Source organism: Streptopelia decaocto (genome assembly GCF_964273445.1).
Source record: "Streptopelia decaocto genome assembly, chromosome: 3".
NCBI classification, from domain to species: domain Eukaryota; kingdom Metazoa; phylum Chordata; class Aves; order Columbiformes; family Columbidae; genus Streptopelia; species Streptopelia decaocto.
The window spans coordinates 34,364,998-34,381,972 of record NC_138656.1 but is presented as its reverse complement, the minus strand read 5'-3'; positions in this window follow the sequence as shown (position 1 = coordinate 34,381,972).

Sequence of the window (16,975 nt, the reverse complement as noted above, 5' to 3'; positions counted from 1 at the left end):
CCTTTGGTGGAAGGTGGCCTGGAGGTGTCAGCTGAGGGGGTTGTGTCAGGCAGTTGGGACTTCAGATACCAACAAACCATTCATTTTAGATGGTAATGCTGTATCGTCATGAAGAGCGTCCTCCAGGTTGAGTTGAACTGTACTCGATAGCAAAGGACATTCATGGGGTTTCCCCAAGTACTTGTTTGCTTTTTCTTTGTCATTTCAACTCTTTAAAAAATGCAGGAAGCAAAACTAATGGAGTGAGATAAAATCCCTTGGAAGTCATGTGTGTTGATGGACATTCATGCCATTCTATTCCATCAGCAGTCAACAGTGCTCATGTGATTTCTTCTGTATGTTTTCCTGAGTTTCTTGCTAAAATGTGGTATAAAATGTAAATTGTGGCATAAACATAAAATTTAATATAAAATAAAATTTGATCTTCCTGTATCAGGAGGTCTTCTACCCTCTTTTTCTTGTGTGTTATACGTGCTTCTTGTTACAGTCCAGTTTGCAAATCTCTCTCTGTGGCAGATCTGAGCACTCAACTCTGGGACTTTCCAAAGAAGTGGGAATGAAGGCAGGGCTCCTGTCCAGGCGCTTGTGCTCCGTGCCAAGCAATGAAAATAGGGCCATCCCAGTTATTCAGAGAACAAATTGAGCAAGAAGGGTTGCCAGAAGAGACTTCTTCCTTTCTCGACGTGTTATGCTATATAATGATATCTAGAAACAAGGCGATCTTTAGCTTGTCCAAAAGCTTAAACATAACAGCCAAACAAAATATTTACTTCCATCCAGTCTAAGGATAACTTCCTTATGAGGAGAAGGAATATTGCTAGGCTCAGTGGTGTAGTGATGTCACATTTTTATGAGGTGCTTGTGTTTTATTTTGTTTTCTTTACATAGAGGATTTTATTCTAGTGGAAGGAGTTTGACTGCAACAACCTGACAGGAGAGTTCATTCAATGCCTTAAATTGAATGCAATTTCTTCTGTTGGCTTCCTGGCCTCTCATGATGGGGAAAACTAAAGGGTTGACTCTCTTCATGGGACAGAAACCAACAGTTGGTAAGCACAGGGCTGGCTCACTGTGGTGAAGATATGTAGACAGAGGGTTAGGGGCTGTTCAAGAGCTTTTCCATGTCATAGGACTTTCGATGTAGTTAAGCAGCACGATGGCTTTGGGTCAGACAGAGAGAGACCAGCAGCATGGTGATAATTCAGATGCAGTGAGTACTCCTCTTGCTTGCCTCACCTTCAAATAAATGCTGCCTCTAAAGGAATTCAAGTGACACAATTTAATGTAAAGAAGGAAAACAGTTGCCTTCTTAAAAAACTACAGTTTCTGGGTTGAGCGAATTCATTCTTCTCCTGAGACCTTTTTTCTGTCTTCTGAGTATTTTCTACAACTGTTAGCAATGCAGACCATCAAGTCCCAAGGAGACAAACAAAGCATGTGCCAATTTGAGTCAAAGCCCATCATCTCTTTCCAAGTTTAGAAATTTGACATATTTCTGATTTCTTGCAGATAATTTTTGAATGTGTTTATTTCATCAAGCCCTTGTATTCAGAGGAAAAAAAGTACCCCTGAATACTATGTCTGCATACACAAAAGAGAAAATGAAGTGATTTTCTTTCTGTAAGTTGGTTCAGCCATGGTCTGTGATTTGTCAGCACAGTGGAGGGTGGTCCAGTTTAGGCAGAACTGGATGTTTCCAAGGAACGGAACAGGATGTCACCGGTCATTGAAGAATGACTCCTTTTCCTTTTGAATTAAAATTAAACCTGCGCTCCCAAGTGTGGATCTGGTTAGGAGCAAGGAGGTATCATATTTTAGATGAGAAACTTATGTCCTAGTTGCTTATGGCCTCCAGAGATTTTTTAGGGACTGCTCTCAAATAAAAGGTATTCCCTTATTTGGACTGCTTTGGGATTAGACGTAGATGTTCTGTAAGCTCCATTTTTCTTTTCCTGCTAATTTGTGTTTTGCTCTTGTCTGAAAAATGGAATATATTTTCCTATTTTTCTTAATTCCTATAACATATTAATATTTTCTTCTTCCAACTACAGAGAAACTTTTCTGGTCCTTTGGGCCTTTTCTGGTCCATTGGATGCTAGTGGATGACATGTATGTCTGCTCCAGAGCCTTGCCCGTGCAAATAGCTTACGAAGGCTGAGCTTGTTCCAACCAAACATGATTAAAAGTCATAGAAATCGAGATGGAAAAAGCTATTAGGTCACGTAGTTCCCACACGCGCCCCCCGGACCAGTACAGGTTTGTTTCCAATGGTACATTTTTGGTGATTTCCAGAAGGGGTCACTGCAGGTCAGCGTTCACTTTGCATCCAACAGCCTGCCTCCCTTCCCCCCTCCTGAAAAATTAGGAAACCTTCTGAACCTGGTGGCGAGTAGGTTGCGAAATGTCTAGAATTTTTATTATAGCTTGTAATTTGATGTTGGGTGATCAAAAGCAGAATAAATGTATTCATGTCCAACAACTGATCATCCAAGATTTTAAATGAGCAAATTTAGCAAGCACTTCAAAATGATGTGTTAGCTACGTGTGGATATTAAATGCTACAAATCCTGAGGACTGTTCCGGGGGATGCTCAGTTGTAACGAGAAAGACACAGATTCACAGGTTTACCCTGTTGGGTAGTCCATGCTTAGAAAGAATGTATTGCAATAATATTTTATAGTTACACTAAAAAATGTCTAGATAATTCAAATCAAATTTCTGATTGTAAACAGCAAAAGTGTCAAAACCCCCTTAAGTCTGAATAAGAGAAGGGAATAACTAATGGTTTTTCACCTTGCACCAAAAATGCAGTTCATCCTGCCCAAGCATCGCGATATGGAAACCTTTCTGCAGAGTGTCTGGTGTCACGAGTCTGTTCGGGTTCAGAGGCTCCCGCGGGCTCCATCTCACCTGCGGGAATGGGGGCTCCTGGTCGAGAGCGGCCACATGCTCACCAGCAAGAAAGGCCTCGCTGTCCCACACAGCAAAGCTCGCCCCAAATGCCTGTGGCTGTGGAGAAGTGACAAGCAGCTTCTGAAACAGGCTTTAGAGAGTGGAGGCTGGGACAAAAATTAATAATTTGAAGTGTGGAGGAGGATGGAAAGTGGCTGGAGATGGCAAGAAGGAAGCCCTGCAAAGAGAGCAGGGCGAGATGGTGCTTGGGTAGTGTGGAGGAGGATGGAAAGTGGCTGGAGATGGCAAGAAGGAAGCCCTGCAAAGAGAGCAGGGCGAGATGGCGCTTGGGTAGGAGAACGAGCGACTCACTTGAAAATAACTTGTTTATATTTTTAAGGTTTTCCTATTTTCCCAGTGGATATGGCTATTTTTTTCGAAGTAAAATAACCAAGTCATAATTTCATTACGTTTTCTTCCAAGATTTCAAGCTAAGTGTAAACAAGAAAAATCCATTGGGAATATTAATCCAACTTCCTTTTTCAAGAGCACTTCAGTTCTCTTTCTCCCCCCACCCCTCTCCTTATGTAATTTCAGTGCTACTGTTCTTATAGCCAGTATCTGTTGACACCAGCTGAAATACCTCAGTGATGGCATTTGTCAGAGGGAGAAGCCTTTGCAATCACTGAAAAACACTTCTGATACAGAAATGATCAAGTTCTGAGATTTTCAGTGTTTAAAAAATATTAATGACTTCTGACATTTTGGGAATGTTCCGTATGGGCAAGTCATAGTGATGGAAAACAACTGAACCACTGGCACTGAGATTTGATCTCTGGCAATTAATATTTGGGCTGCATGGGAGAATCATAAAGAACAATAGCTCTGGAACAACACCATGGCAATCAGACCGGCAAACTTCCAAAGCTTTAATTTTTGCAAATGTTAAGTGCCTTTTTCTTTTTTTTTTTTTTTTTTTCCCCAAGCCAGGTGAAGGAGTGACTTCAGAAAAGCAGACAATGAAAAACATTAAATTTGTAAGGCTCGGTTGGCGTAAAGATCACAATGTTGAATGTTCAGTACCAGTGTGCTGAAACACAAGCAGTGTTCATTTGCACTAAATGAAGACAGGCATTTTATCTGGGACATAACAATAAAATGTTTTAAAATATGTTTATATGTTTCTATAATAAAAATTTTGTGTCTTCAGCTGTTTCCAGGCTGCATTGTAATGAATGCTGAGTTTGCCTTCAACAACAGACATGCTTGTAAATGGAAAGGAGGAGCAGGAGAAGACCTGGAATCCTCTGGTTCATTGACACGAGGAGAGTCCTGGGGGTCTTTCACTGGGGAGTCAGGGAAGCCTGGAGCCAGCTGTCTGCGTCGGGGTTTTTATGCTGTTGGCTGCAGCACATATGACCTCGACTCAGTTTCTCTCTTGTTGCCACCAAAGCCTGAGGCTTACCAGAGAGGCCTTGGGACAGCACAGGCAAAACCAGTTATACGCAGTCCTTCCTTCTGGCAAACTGATGCGTGGCTGTAGAAACTGCTGCATTAAATATTTAGTATGGACATCTGTAAGCTTCACAGCCCTGTCTCTGAGTGCTGGAGGATCCACAAGCTCAGCCTCTGATCACTCCTGTCAAGACTGACATGAGGCTGAGCACAGAGCAGGCTCTGCAGCCTGTTCCGGACAGAAATCAAACACCTGGGCTTTAAGTGATTTGGGATTTTTTTAACAAGGCATGGATTCAAGACTGAAATAGTTTGCAGGAGAGAGTGCCAGCTGGGTTTATACTTTGCAAGAAGAGTAGAGGCTCTGTCATAATGATGAACTTTGCAGTCCTCTTGCTCCTCTTCCCATATTTAGCTCAATGAGATCAGAATGGGGGAAACCCATGCTGTGCTCTGATGTTGGACCATGATGGGACGTGATGGAGAGATCTCCAGCAGGGTTTTCCTCTTATGGCTCCTCCAGCCAGATGGCTTCAATCTACTGACCAATTCTCTGTGCTTTGTGTGAGGTCTGTATGTAATTTAAATGGAGCCTGTTCTCAGCTAGTTTTGCCTTTTCTTTGCTCCCCTCCCCCACATACACATACATTCCCAACTGACCGTTTTCATGCTTCCCCTTTTCTCTGGCCATTCAGGGAAATGATGCTGGCACCATATAACACATATATCAGCTGGATTTGCCTCAAAGCCCTTCACTTCTGGAGGCTTTCAGTCATCTAACTCCTCCGAGTATTTCTGAGAAGAGCGTTCACTTAGGCAACTGTGCTGTTGATGTAGCTCTCAGAATGGCATTTCTTTGTGATGCTGCTGTTTTCCAGCTGGTTAGAAGTTTAGAATGCGACAGTTCTTGTACTCACCTATGTTTGCTACCACCCTGAGTCCTGGCAGATTTGTCTAGTCAACAAAGCACAGTTATCTGAACATCCATTTATTTTTGCATTTTGCAAATCTGGAAAGAACGCATTTGGTCTCTAGGTGTTTGTTTGTTTGTTTGTGTGGTTTTTGTTTGTTTGTTTTGTTTTTGTTTATTTTTTCATGTACTGGGATTGTTCAGCACAAAAAGGCTCAAATATAATGACAAATAAAAGCAACAACGGCCCTTCTCACTACATTTTTATCACTTAGCACCAGAATTACACTGAGTAATAGACAATAGGAGACAGTCTTATTAGACAGTCTTCTAAATAGAAGACGGCAGAAGACAATAGAAGAGTGATAACAGCACAAGACAGTAGGACATCCCTGTTTGTTTTGTTTCAGTCATCATCAAGCTTGCTTCCTGGACTGACATGTTGATCAGATGGGCTTAAGTGATGGTTGTTGGTCTATTAAAATGAATTTTACTCAATCCCTAACCGTATGTGCTTTCTGCTTTGCAATCTGTTGCATTGCATTTTTTAGTGAATACTTTCATTAGTCAGTGACCTGACAGAGACTTGGAGGCCTCCTTGCCAGTCAGGTGAAAGCACAATATACTCCTGCATTTCTTATGGCTTCCTAATATGAGTCACAGCCGGCTACCTTATCTGGTTAGAGACAGATAAGGGAAAAGGGAATTTCCCTTGGGGAAAGAAGAGCACAAGAGTACTTTCATGACACTTTTCAATTCTCCTGGTACGTTGGACTTTGGGGCCTACATGGGCCTCTGCCATGTTGTACAGCTCAAAGAGGCCCATTCCACTGACAAGGATTTCCAAAGTGTATTGCAGTGCAGTGCTCCTTCTCTTTTAATTTTATTTCATTTCTGTCAGTTCTTCTTGGGAAAGGCACTCAGTGTCTGTTGGTGTGAGTGATAATGACAAGCAATTCCCATTTTGATATCTGAGACATGGGAACGAACTCCCCGCCTGACCCCAAAGATCCTCGTTTCTGGTACCCTGCAGATCTAGTATATAACCAAGAAGTACTCTGACTTCATCCGCCCAAAAAACAGAAAAACAAGACTGCTAACTAATCTTGCTGAGTGAATCGGAGAAGAATATGAGCTTGGCATGGAACAAGAAAATGGAGACAGTGCTCGGCAGAGATGAAAGTGAGATACTGATGGTCAGAGTTTAATCGGGTTTTCATAAAACATGCTGTTCTTCACAATTTGGCTAGCGCTTGAGAGTTTTTGAGTCTGGTAAGACAATAAAACTTCAAACCATTTGCTTTGCAACTGGAAAAACGAACCAGAGAGATATTCAGAAGAGCACTAGGACTCTTTGTCTCTTGTATTGAGAAGAAGCAATTCAGCAGTGAGGGAACGAGAGTCTCTTGCAGCCATACAAGCACAGTTTAGCAGTAAATCAGCTCAGCTGCAGTCCTCACCACACGATATTCTTTAGTTGCCACTGGGGAGAATTCTGCTCATCTCCAGACAAGATTTTGACTTGAGTTAATGTTTATTTCCGTTTTTACAGATGTGCTGTCCAGTGATGGATGGGGTGTGTTAACCTTCTACTTTTTCACACCTGGTCCACACCTGTTTGGGATCTCATTCCCTGCCCTACTGGGCAGAAGCTCTTGAACTTTGTTGGATCCTGGATCTCAAGCCAACTGAGGGTGGTGAACAACTTTGAAAATCTTGGCCAGAGGGCTTTTTGTTTTTAAAGTCAGAGAGGTTGATAGGTTTTGTTTTGTTCTTGAGTGAATATTCATTCTCATGACAAAAACATTTCACAATAAGCTGTTCCCATTTGACAGCTCTTTGGCAGCACATGTGTGAAATGAGTTGTTTTTTTGTAGTCCAGTTCCTAGTGGGCAAGAATATCCCTGTCTCAAAAGGCATTGGATATTTGTGGTGCTCATTGATAGTTTAATCAAAGAAGTTGTGGATTAAATATTCCTCAGAGTCTCAGCCCTCTAGGGAAAGTAGAAGTTGATCCTCCAGCACACTCTGAAGAAACTTGTTCTTGTCTTGCCTGTGCTGCTCCTTTTGGGTAAGAAGGGGCTTTGGTCTCCAGGGCTGTGGATTCAAGAGCATGAAATTCAATACAAAAACTTTTAACCGAAAAGCAAATGGCATTGTTTAGAATCTTGTTATGGCATGTTTTTTTCATTTGCGCTGTGGGAGCTTTAAATATTAGTATGTGAGCCCTAGCCAAATTTAGGTTGGTCAAGACTACAGAGGAACTGTGAGGAAGTTCAGAGAGACCCAGCTAAGCTTATTGAAAAGGCAGCTCAATGGCAAGATAAGTTCCCTGTAGAATGCCAGAAGATAATGCATGACTGGGAGAGAACTCATTTGCTCAGATATCTTGAAATGCTCTAATTTAATTCTTCTAGTTTAGCAAAAGACCTGAGACAACACTTCTGAGTGTGCTCATCAATATTACTGAGAATATACTTGGGCAGTGTATGAATGGCAGGTATGTGGAGAGTCACTGTGGTTATTAATAACATAATTAAAAGCCAGAATAAACATCATGTTTCAGGCTTTTAAACTAATACCAGTTAAAATTTAGATGATGGACAGGTTACTAAGTGAATTTTACATTCTCCCCTGACTTGTCTGGTAGCTTTTTCTGGAGATGAAAGACGAACTATAGAGACCTTGGGACTGATACAGCAGAGCGACACATGTTCCACATCTGCTGTTTTCTGTATGGGCTCAAGGATGTGCCAAGTCAAGACTGAGGTGCATGGAAGGAGCTGTGCCATGAATCTGGCACAAGAACACTTGAGGTGTCATAAGCAAAGGCCAAGGCGTACCAGCAGAGATGGGTTATGGGATCATAGAGCTGAGTTGTGATTAGCTTGTGAGCAGACCAGCATGTCACTGTGCTATCGGGGGCTATTGACCAAGGCTCAAAGACAGCTCCTGAGCAATATGTTGTCATCCCAGGGCAGGAATAGTAGGGGAGCTGCAGGTCAGTATGAGGAGCATCCACAGAGTTTATTGTGGTGAGCCCAGGGAACAACAGAGAAAGGAGGAGAGTTGCCAGTCAGGAATGAAGGATGTTGGCAGAGCTCAGTATTTGGAGTGATAGGTTATTGTTAAGGTGCTTTCTTCTTCCTTGTATGCCACTGTATGTCTTTCCTGTTTTTTTTTTTCTTTTTTTTTTGTTTAGATTTTTCTTTAAGAGTCTAAATCCCACTGAGCAGCAGGTGATCCTGACTATAACATAGAGAAATAAGCTTGGGAAAGTTTTGTTAAAAGAGAGCAGGTTATAAAAACAACTCTCTCTGCAAGGCTTGAACCTGTCAGCATGACGCTGCTGACGATGCGGCTGGAGGGGAACGTGGCAGACTCCTCAGCCCTGGAGCAGAGCAGCCCACACAGCCTGCAAGTGTTATGGGCCCAGCGCGGGTTTGGGGGAGGTGTGCCTGCCTTGCCAGGTGGGCCGTGCATGGAAGTCAGATGCTTAAGTGGCTGTAAGCCTCTAATCAAAGCGATTGTTTTGAATCCTGGTTCTGCCAAGGGCTTGAGAAGGGAGAGGAAAGAGCATGAAAGTCCTGCTGGGCTCATCTCCAAAGTACAGGGTGCTTCTGAGTGTCCTCTTCAGGACTAAATTATTAACCCCTTGCAAGATGAAGTAACTTTTTCTAAGCATAGTTCTCTCTGCAAGTCACTGCAGCATCAAGATGTGCTGGTGTCCCATAAAAAACTGCTAGGAAGAAAGTGCCCAAGCGACTGGGGAGGCTTGTGTCACTGAGGCCCGGGATGCCAGTCTGTCCAGGATGTCTTGGTGTCCTGCCCAGGGTCAGCAGCCCTAGAGCAGGGATTGCTGCAAACATTCAGTAGTTGGACTTGATGATCCTTGTGGGTCCCTTCCAACTCAGGACATTCTATGATTCTGTGATTTCCACACAGACAAATGGACTCTGTTCCTGTTGGCTTTGGTCCTGTCTCTTTTGTGCTCCAGAAGGGGAGAATTTACCCTCTGCAAACACATGGCTTACATGCAGTTCTCCTGGAGCTCAGACAGTCAGCCAAATCAGCAGGAGCTTTTTGGAAACGACAGGAACCAACTGAAGTCAGTTTTGATCTAGCAGGAACTTTACTAAACCAGTCTTGATTAGGAGTTTCTTTCATTAGGCCAAGTTGGTAGGAACCGCAGAGAGCTGCCTGAAAAGGTGTAATTCCTGGTGAGGAGCTCTTGGAAGGAGGCCACCTACTAGAGGAAGGAGTCAGGGCCATGCTGAGTTATGTGATGCTAGAAGGGACTTGTTTCTCAACCAGCTGAACCAGACTAGGCTCTTTAAGTTTTTCTCAGCTTTTCCTGTTGCATACTAAGCCCCTTTCCAAACAAGCAGCAATGGACCTGTAGCTTTTGTGTAAGGACTAGCAGAATCTACTATACCTTTTGTGGGCACCTTGAGGCCAGACTGGAACCTTCTCTGCTCACAGGTGCTGTGTAATTCCACAGTGTAGTCCTCACCTCAGCTGTATGGAGGCTTCTCTTGATCTTCAGATATACTGCAGGTAATTATTTCCTCTTGTCCTTAGAGCTGTCTATTTGGAGAATAGGTGTCATATCATAGCATGACATGTGAATGTATGCAGTGTCATGTTGTGGAATAGTGGGCATGCCATGCTTCTAACCATGCAGGATCATATGTGAGCATGCCCTTGTGTCTGTCTGTCAAGGCAGCTCACCCTTTCTCCCGGGATTATTCTGCTTCCTGTTTTCTGGGCTGTTACACCCTGATGATGGCATAAATTTTCTGGAGATGCTTCCAGACTGTCCTTCTCCTAATGCAGCATCTGCTCCGTGTTCCTAGGTGACAAGCTAAGGATGCTGTCCACCTGGGTTCAATTCTGTGTTTTACCACATACTTTCTGCAAGACCTTGGCAAGTCATGAAGTGATTTTTCCAATGTGTTTTCCTCGTGACCAATCAAGTGACGCATTTTTAGAAGCAAAACTCAAACTCCAAGAGAACAGCAAGGATAAGCTTTTGCATGCCGGCCATCCATGAAGTACAGAGTACCTATATGTGGTCTGTGTGATTGTGCTTGAGAAGTAATAGCTTAGAGTAATTATGGAATGATCAAGAGCATAACTACATTGGCAGAGCCACCTAGTGGGAATATGCTTCACATGTCTTGAAATCTTTCTGCTGGGCTGGGCACCATTTACTGCCTCCTGTCTTCCCAGCCTAGGACCATTCCTTTGCTTACCCAGTGACAAAAATGAGGACAGTATAGGATTGCATCAGTTTAAATGCATCTACATGAGGATTTTTGCTGGCACAGTTATATCAGCAGCTCTCTCTGGCAGGATGAGCTTTGCAGTGTGGGACAAGCCTTAATCTTTGAGTTCCTCAGGGACTTAACCATAACTGGGACATAATTGTGCCACTCTTCCCTGTAGGTCTGTATGAAGATGAACACATTAAAATGAAGAGTTGCACAAGCTGTTGCTGAAGGGACCATTGAAAAACTTTGATAAATAGAGTATCGTTCCACCAAGATTTCATAAGATGGTTTGAAACATGTGCATTTGATAAGTCGAAGTGAAAACATGCACAAAGTGGAGAGGTAGATCAGTTCAACATTTCCCTAATTCTAAATATCCTTTGCAATGCTACTAAAGATACCCATGTTTATATACAAGGTAGGAAAATATAAAACAGGAGAGCATTACAGTGATCTGTTTACTTTTAGCTACACACCCCGCATGCACAGTGTTTTGGTCATTGGTTCTCAGTCTTGTCTCTCAGACAGAGTGAAATCATTGAACTGAGGGTTCTTAAGGGGCAAGTGTGGATAATGACACTTTACTGTAAATTCAAGGGCTTTCGGCTGATCTTTGTTAGTTTCTGCTACAGGGCCAGTAGTTCTGAGACTTAGTGAGCAATTTGGTCTCTTTCAAAACAAAATTGTGAAATTGATCCAACTCTGTTCTTGAAAGCTTCTGCGGGTGAAAGGACTGTGACCTGATCCATTCCTCCACAGGTCAGACTCTGTTATAGGAGCTTTTTCCAGTGTGGCTTGTAAAAGCATCTCCTTCTCTTGGCCCGAAAGCTGATGGCCCAGTTGACCCACCACTTTTGGCTTTAGGAAGGGGCCCTGATCCCACTGGTTTCAGAAACAAACATTCCTTGTGGCTGCTTCTCTGAAGTCAGCATTTCACTTCAATGCATACTTGGCCATATACTTTAAAGTAGCTTTTTTTTTTTTTTTTTTTTTTTTCTCCTCTCTCTCTTCCAGCTATTAGAGCACAAGGGGTTCAGAATGTCTGGTAATGCAAGAGCAATGTGATGCCAGGGGCTCCATTGCTGGCAGCATAGTGTAAACATGCTTATCTTGTAAGCTGGTAGCAAAAGAAATTCTTAGAAAGCCAAGGAAAGACTACCTGGAAAATTAACAAAGGTGTTAGATGTGGATCAGCCACCTTCCTTTTTGCAGCTCTCAAAATGAATCCTTCTCCTGCAAGGTAGTTAGGGCATTTTAGGGAGTGGTAAGTGAACCACACCTCTTCTTCCAAATTCTTCTCACAGACCCACCATTGGGCCTTAATTCTGCCAAGGAAAAATCTTTTAAAGTTCAGTGTCAACAGGCAAGTACTGTCTGTTCTCTGTAAGGACAACATGTATCTGAGGCATCTAAAAATATCATTCTATGTTGAGAACTAGAGAATCTGTGTCCTCTGTAAGGACCTGAGTTACAGAGAGTAACTAAAATCAAAATGTATTAGCTTCGTCTAGTAGCTGGTAGCATGTGAGGGCAGTTTTCAGAAAATACTTGTTTTAATTCTTGGTTTCCTGAATTGATATATCTGTCTGTCCACTTACCTGTCTACCTCTACTGGGCATGCACGATGTGATGGTGAAGAGCACAGACCCTGCGTTAGTTTTCAAGGTAGATTCTTTGCATATGAGCAGTGCCTGTAACAGACAGCTGGGGACAGATCATCAGGAAGCCAAATGTAACTTCCTTGTCATATGGGACAGACGTGAGATATATGGGATAGTCATAGAGTTAGAGGGTGCTAAGTGCAGTTTTCTCTTATGTTGCTGTTCACTGTCCCTTTGCACTCAATAGTCCTGACAACATGCATTAAGTTATGCAAAATGGCAGGCATGGAAAAAAGACTGATGAGTGGTATCTTGTTTCCAGGCCGTTTGTTCCAGCCCAGGAGTCTTTCCATGTCATCTAATTCCCTGTGTTTTTATAAATTGCAGAGAGGAACTGGACTGTAGCATACAAGTCACGTTGCTGCTTTTTTTTCCCCCCCCAATAGTATACAGTATACACTGGATTATGACATGAACTGCAAATGCTCTGGGGATTTTTGCCCTTTAGTACAAAGATTTCAGCCTGTGCCCCAGTACAGCTCTGCCTCTGTCTTCTAATGGGAGGCCTCAGCACGGGGAAGCACGTCCTAGGAAGGCAGAACAACAGGGCGGGAATTGGTCAGATGCAGAGGAGAGCGGCTGGATGCTAATGGCCAGATAGGCTCTGACAGCCTCACACCAATGGGCCACTCTTCTCTACAGGGAGTTTACGAAGCCTTGGCCTGTGTGGCCACCTCCACTTACGAATGAAAATCAAAACCAGATTGATGTCCCCCTCCCAACAGCAGCTGCCTGTTTTGTTTTTTTTTTTTTCTTGCATAAATTGTGCTCCCCTGCCCCTCTCCAGGGGAGCTCCATAAAATAAATGGATTCATTACATGCGGATTTCCTTTTCCTTCTTCTCTGGAGAAACAAAGAGCCTATTAGACACAATATGGAAATGCACATACGCATGCACACACGTGCAGACAACATGAAAATGTGCACGTGCACATGCAGTGTATAAGCTCCCTACCATCTCTGTACCCAGACAGTGCTATAAAATATGTGCAGAAACCCTCTTCTCCTTTACATATACAGATCTGCAGAACACACAAGCCTGTATTCATTTGCACAGATCTGCAACTTAAATTCTAAGCTAACAAGGACAGGAAAGCCCAGGGCAAATTACCTCCTCCCAGAAGATGCAGCACGGAGATTGAGCTGAGTGGGGGTTGCTTGCTTTCACCAAAGCCTCCCCCGGTGCCCAGGACCTGTGTTTTAACCAACAACATAAGTGCCTGTCCTTCTTAGAGCAGGGCTTGCAACAGGCTGCAAGCAAGGGACGTGGTAACCACAGGAGCTGGGAGGCTGCCAGGTCTCCCTCCAGCTGAAGTGGAGGAGGAGGGATGAAGGTAGGGAAATGGTTGGGAGCTCTTCATTCCTCTCATCTCCAGGTGGCGGCAATACTGGCACAGGAAAGAGCTGGAAAAACACACCTTTCCTAGAAAGCTCTGCCTGTGGGCAGTAGCCACAGACGCACATCCTACACACCTGCACACCGGGGTGAGCGACACGCTGGAAACCCCTCACTAAGCATGTTATACGAAGTTAGGAGATGCATCTCTTCACCTTCAAGATGCTGGCATAAGATGTTGGCCCTGGGACAAGACTGTAGTATGTGGGTATGTTCACATTGTATGCTAAACCTGGGTCAGAGCCTGGGTTTGAGCACTAACTTGCTTCCAATGCAAATTGTGAATGCCCTGACCCTCAGGTCCAACTCCCTCCAACTTCAGTCAGAAAGCCTTCAGGGGTCTGAAAGCCCAGCTTCAACAGGGTGCTGTGCTGTAGAAACAAGAACCAAATTACAACAGCACTGGGAAGCTGGTGGTAACATTTACCAGCTCCTGGTTACCTCTACTCACCTGACTGGGGAGCCAGGAATGGAGCAGAGGTGAAAGAGAAGAGCTGCTTTCTCTCCCTGGACCCAAGGGATGCTGTGCCCTGGGGCAAGGGGGAGGGATACAGAGCTCAGCTGGAGGGTGGGAGCCACGCACGATGGTGACTTTTGCTGGATCAAAGCCCAGGACCACACTAAGGACATGCCAATAGTGCCTGAACTAGACCGAGCTCTGCCAAAGCTCTGGTGTTTGAGAGAAGGATCTGAACATCAAACTCCTTTTTCATCCAGAATCTGTACTACTGTGGAGCTCTTTTTAGCCTTTTAGCCTTTTTAGGAAGCAGTGGTGTAAATTTAGGAGGTCATAGCCGGAGGCTGGAGGCAAGAGAGACCCATTCAAAATCGAGGAGTGGGGAGAGCAACGTTGCCAGCAGAAGGAGTTCAGATACACAATCCAAGACCCAAATATCTCAAATCATAAATGTCTCAATAGTGTAAGAAGATACTGGTGTTTTTCTCAGGCATGCAATATTGGGCTTTTGGGTTACATTCAGGCTCCATTGCTAGCTTTTCCTGGCAGCTTTGAAGGGTAGGAACTTTCGTTTATAAGATGTATGTTTTCACATAATGAATGAGTCTGAGTGCTGGAGCTTTAAAAAAACCCAATAACTCAAATGGGATGTCTGATGAAATCTAGAAATTCAGCAGCATGGGGGGAGACAGAATAGCTGTGACTGAGAGAAGCTAGCAAGAACTAAGATGTGAGGGAGCTTAAAGCATTTCATATTGCCTTAAATTCAGTATTCTAAGTCCCAATGTTTCAGACATCTCAAGACAGACCACAAAAATTTGTGATAACTTTAAAATAATGATCTTTTGTAAAAGAACAAATTCTTCATTTTCTCTCTTTGCCTCTTGATTTCTGAGCCTTAGAGTTGCCTTCGAATTGTGTTTTGTAGTTTTCCCCATGGTGTACAGGACTAAAAACTTCTCTATTGTAGAAAACATGTTTTCCACCTAATCATCTGTCATCAGGGTCTGGAGGTTTAAGGAAAGACAGGAACAGTATAATGAGATCCAAAACCCATCACAAGCATTGGCAATGCTTCTTCAAATGGCTTCACTTCACTGCTGTCTGCAAGAACTTTGTATACGCAAATATGGAGATTGCAATCTTGACCCTGGAAATGCTGGAGCCTTGAAATGGCCAAAATGGGTGAGACCCAAAATCCATTTATTCCAGATCCTGTCTCTGATGCTCTGATGTTGTCTCTGATGCCTTTGCCAGATGCTTCAGGGGAAGGTGCAATAGCTTTGCAGTAAGCAGATATAGCATAATCTGTTCCACGCTTTCTGGTTCCTACCCGTGAAGAGACAGGATTGGGACCAGAAGTACAAATTTCAACATATTTTCCAAAATATTGTTAGGTATTTTTTTTTTTCCTTCTTGTGCACATAATTTTCCATTATTTTTGTAAGGCTTGCTAAATTGTTGACCTCCCCATATTATTGTGTTATGGATAGCTTCATGCAATTACAGATGATGCAAAGGAAATTATTGACTTTGATGAAGTTTGGACTGGTCACTTCTTCATCTTATTGAATGTGTTCACCCTTATGTGTCCAAGGACAACAGCAACACACGTTTTTCTCTCTGCAAGCATTTTGCATGCTTTCATCAGGATGCCTTCTGGTTGCAAGAATGCATAGTGCTGGGGATTTATGTCAGTCGATCTCTTTGCTTGAGTCTCTCCTGTACTTTACCTGCTTTCTTTTACAGATCCCACTTCCCCCCAGGTGTTTTTCCCTCCCTGCATTTGTTACCTGGTAGCTGAGACAGTCAGCTTGGATTGAAACAGCCTCTGGTGTGTTCCCTTCTATGACCTTCTGCATCAGCATCTACTCTGTTTTAGATTCTAAGCTCTATGGTAGGAATGAGCTTCTGTCTATGTATGTTGTGCCTGCAAACCGTGATTTCAGCTGGAACCTCTATGCTCTGCTGTAGTGGATGCAGCGATTACTAACGATTTTCACTTAAACAGACCCTCTTCCCAGTCAGGAGCTCTCGGGGAACCTCTAATGTTCTGCCATTCACAGGGTTGAGTTGAGAGCTCCTTCTTGGTGACCTGGTGGCCAGGCTTGGCAGTGGGGCTTGTCTCCAGAGCACAAGGAGACCAGTGACTTGGAAGGGACTCAGTGCTCCTGATTCTCCATGGGAAAGCATAGGGCACACTGTTCTCTCTAGAAACAATCCTGCCTCTGTCTCCCTCCTTTGCCTCTTATCTCTGAGGACATTTGTATGCAAATAGGATCAAAGACTCAGAGATAGACTGCCTGCATATTCAACGACAGGCAGTGACAGGCGTGCACTTCAGAGCAACTGTCCTCAGCTCACAAGTGAGTGAGGAGGAGGGATGGATGCAGGGCATCAAGCCCTGACCCTTCTCTGACAGTCACCCCTCATTCTTACACTCAGAAGGCACTTGCTGCCGTTTGTTGAACCAATACCTCCCCTTTGAATGGAAAATCCAGCTGGAGATGTGCCTGTGATATCTGACACTGGTAATTCATGGTATGTTGGCCGGTTCTGCAAATTGGAGTGGGAGCACAAACAGCCCCTCATGACTCGCCAGCCACGTGTGGGGTTCAGTAGCCACACTGTGTGTGGGCTTCTCAGAGAGGAGAAACCTTGCAAGCAGCAATGGGACTATGATGAGGGTGAGAGCTGGGGATAAGGAGAGATGACAGCTCCCCTGTTTGGATCTGAACGAAGAGGCAGGTGAAGTTTGTTAACTTGCAAATTTGCTCATGCCCAGGAGCTGGTGGGGATTTGGAGGCAAGGAGCTGAGCAGCTGGCAAGAGAGATGGTCTGCTGGAAGGAGGGAGAAAGTTTTTATCTGTGCTTGTGTGCAGCCTTTTCAGATTTCTCCTCACTGCAGTCTGCCTCCAGGGACTGGGACTG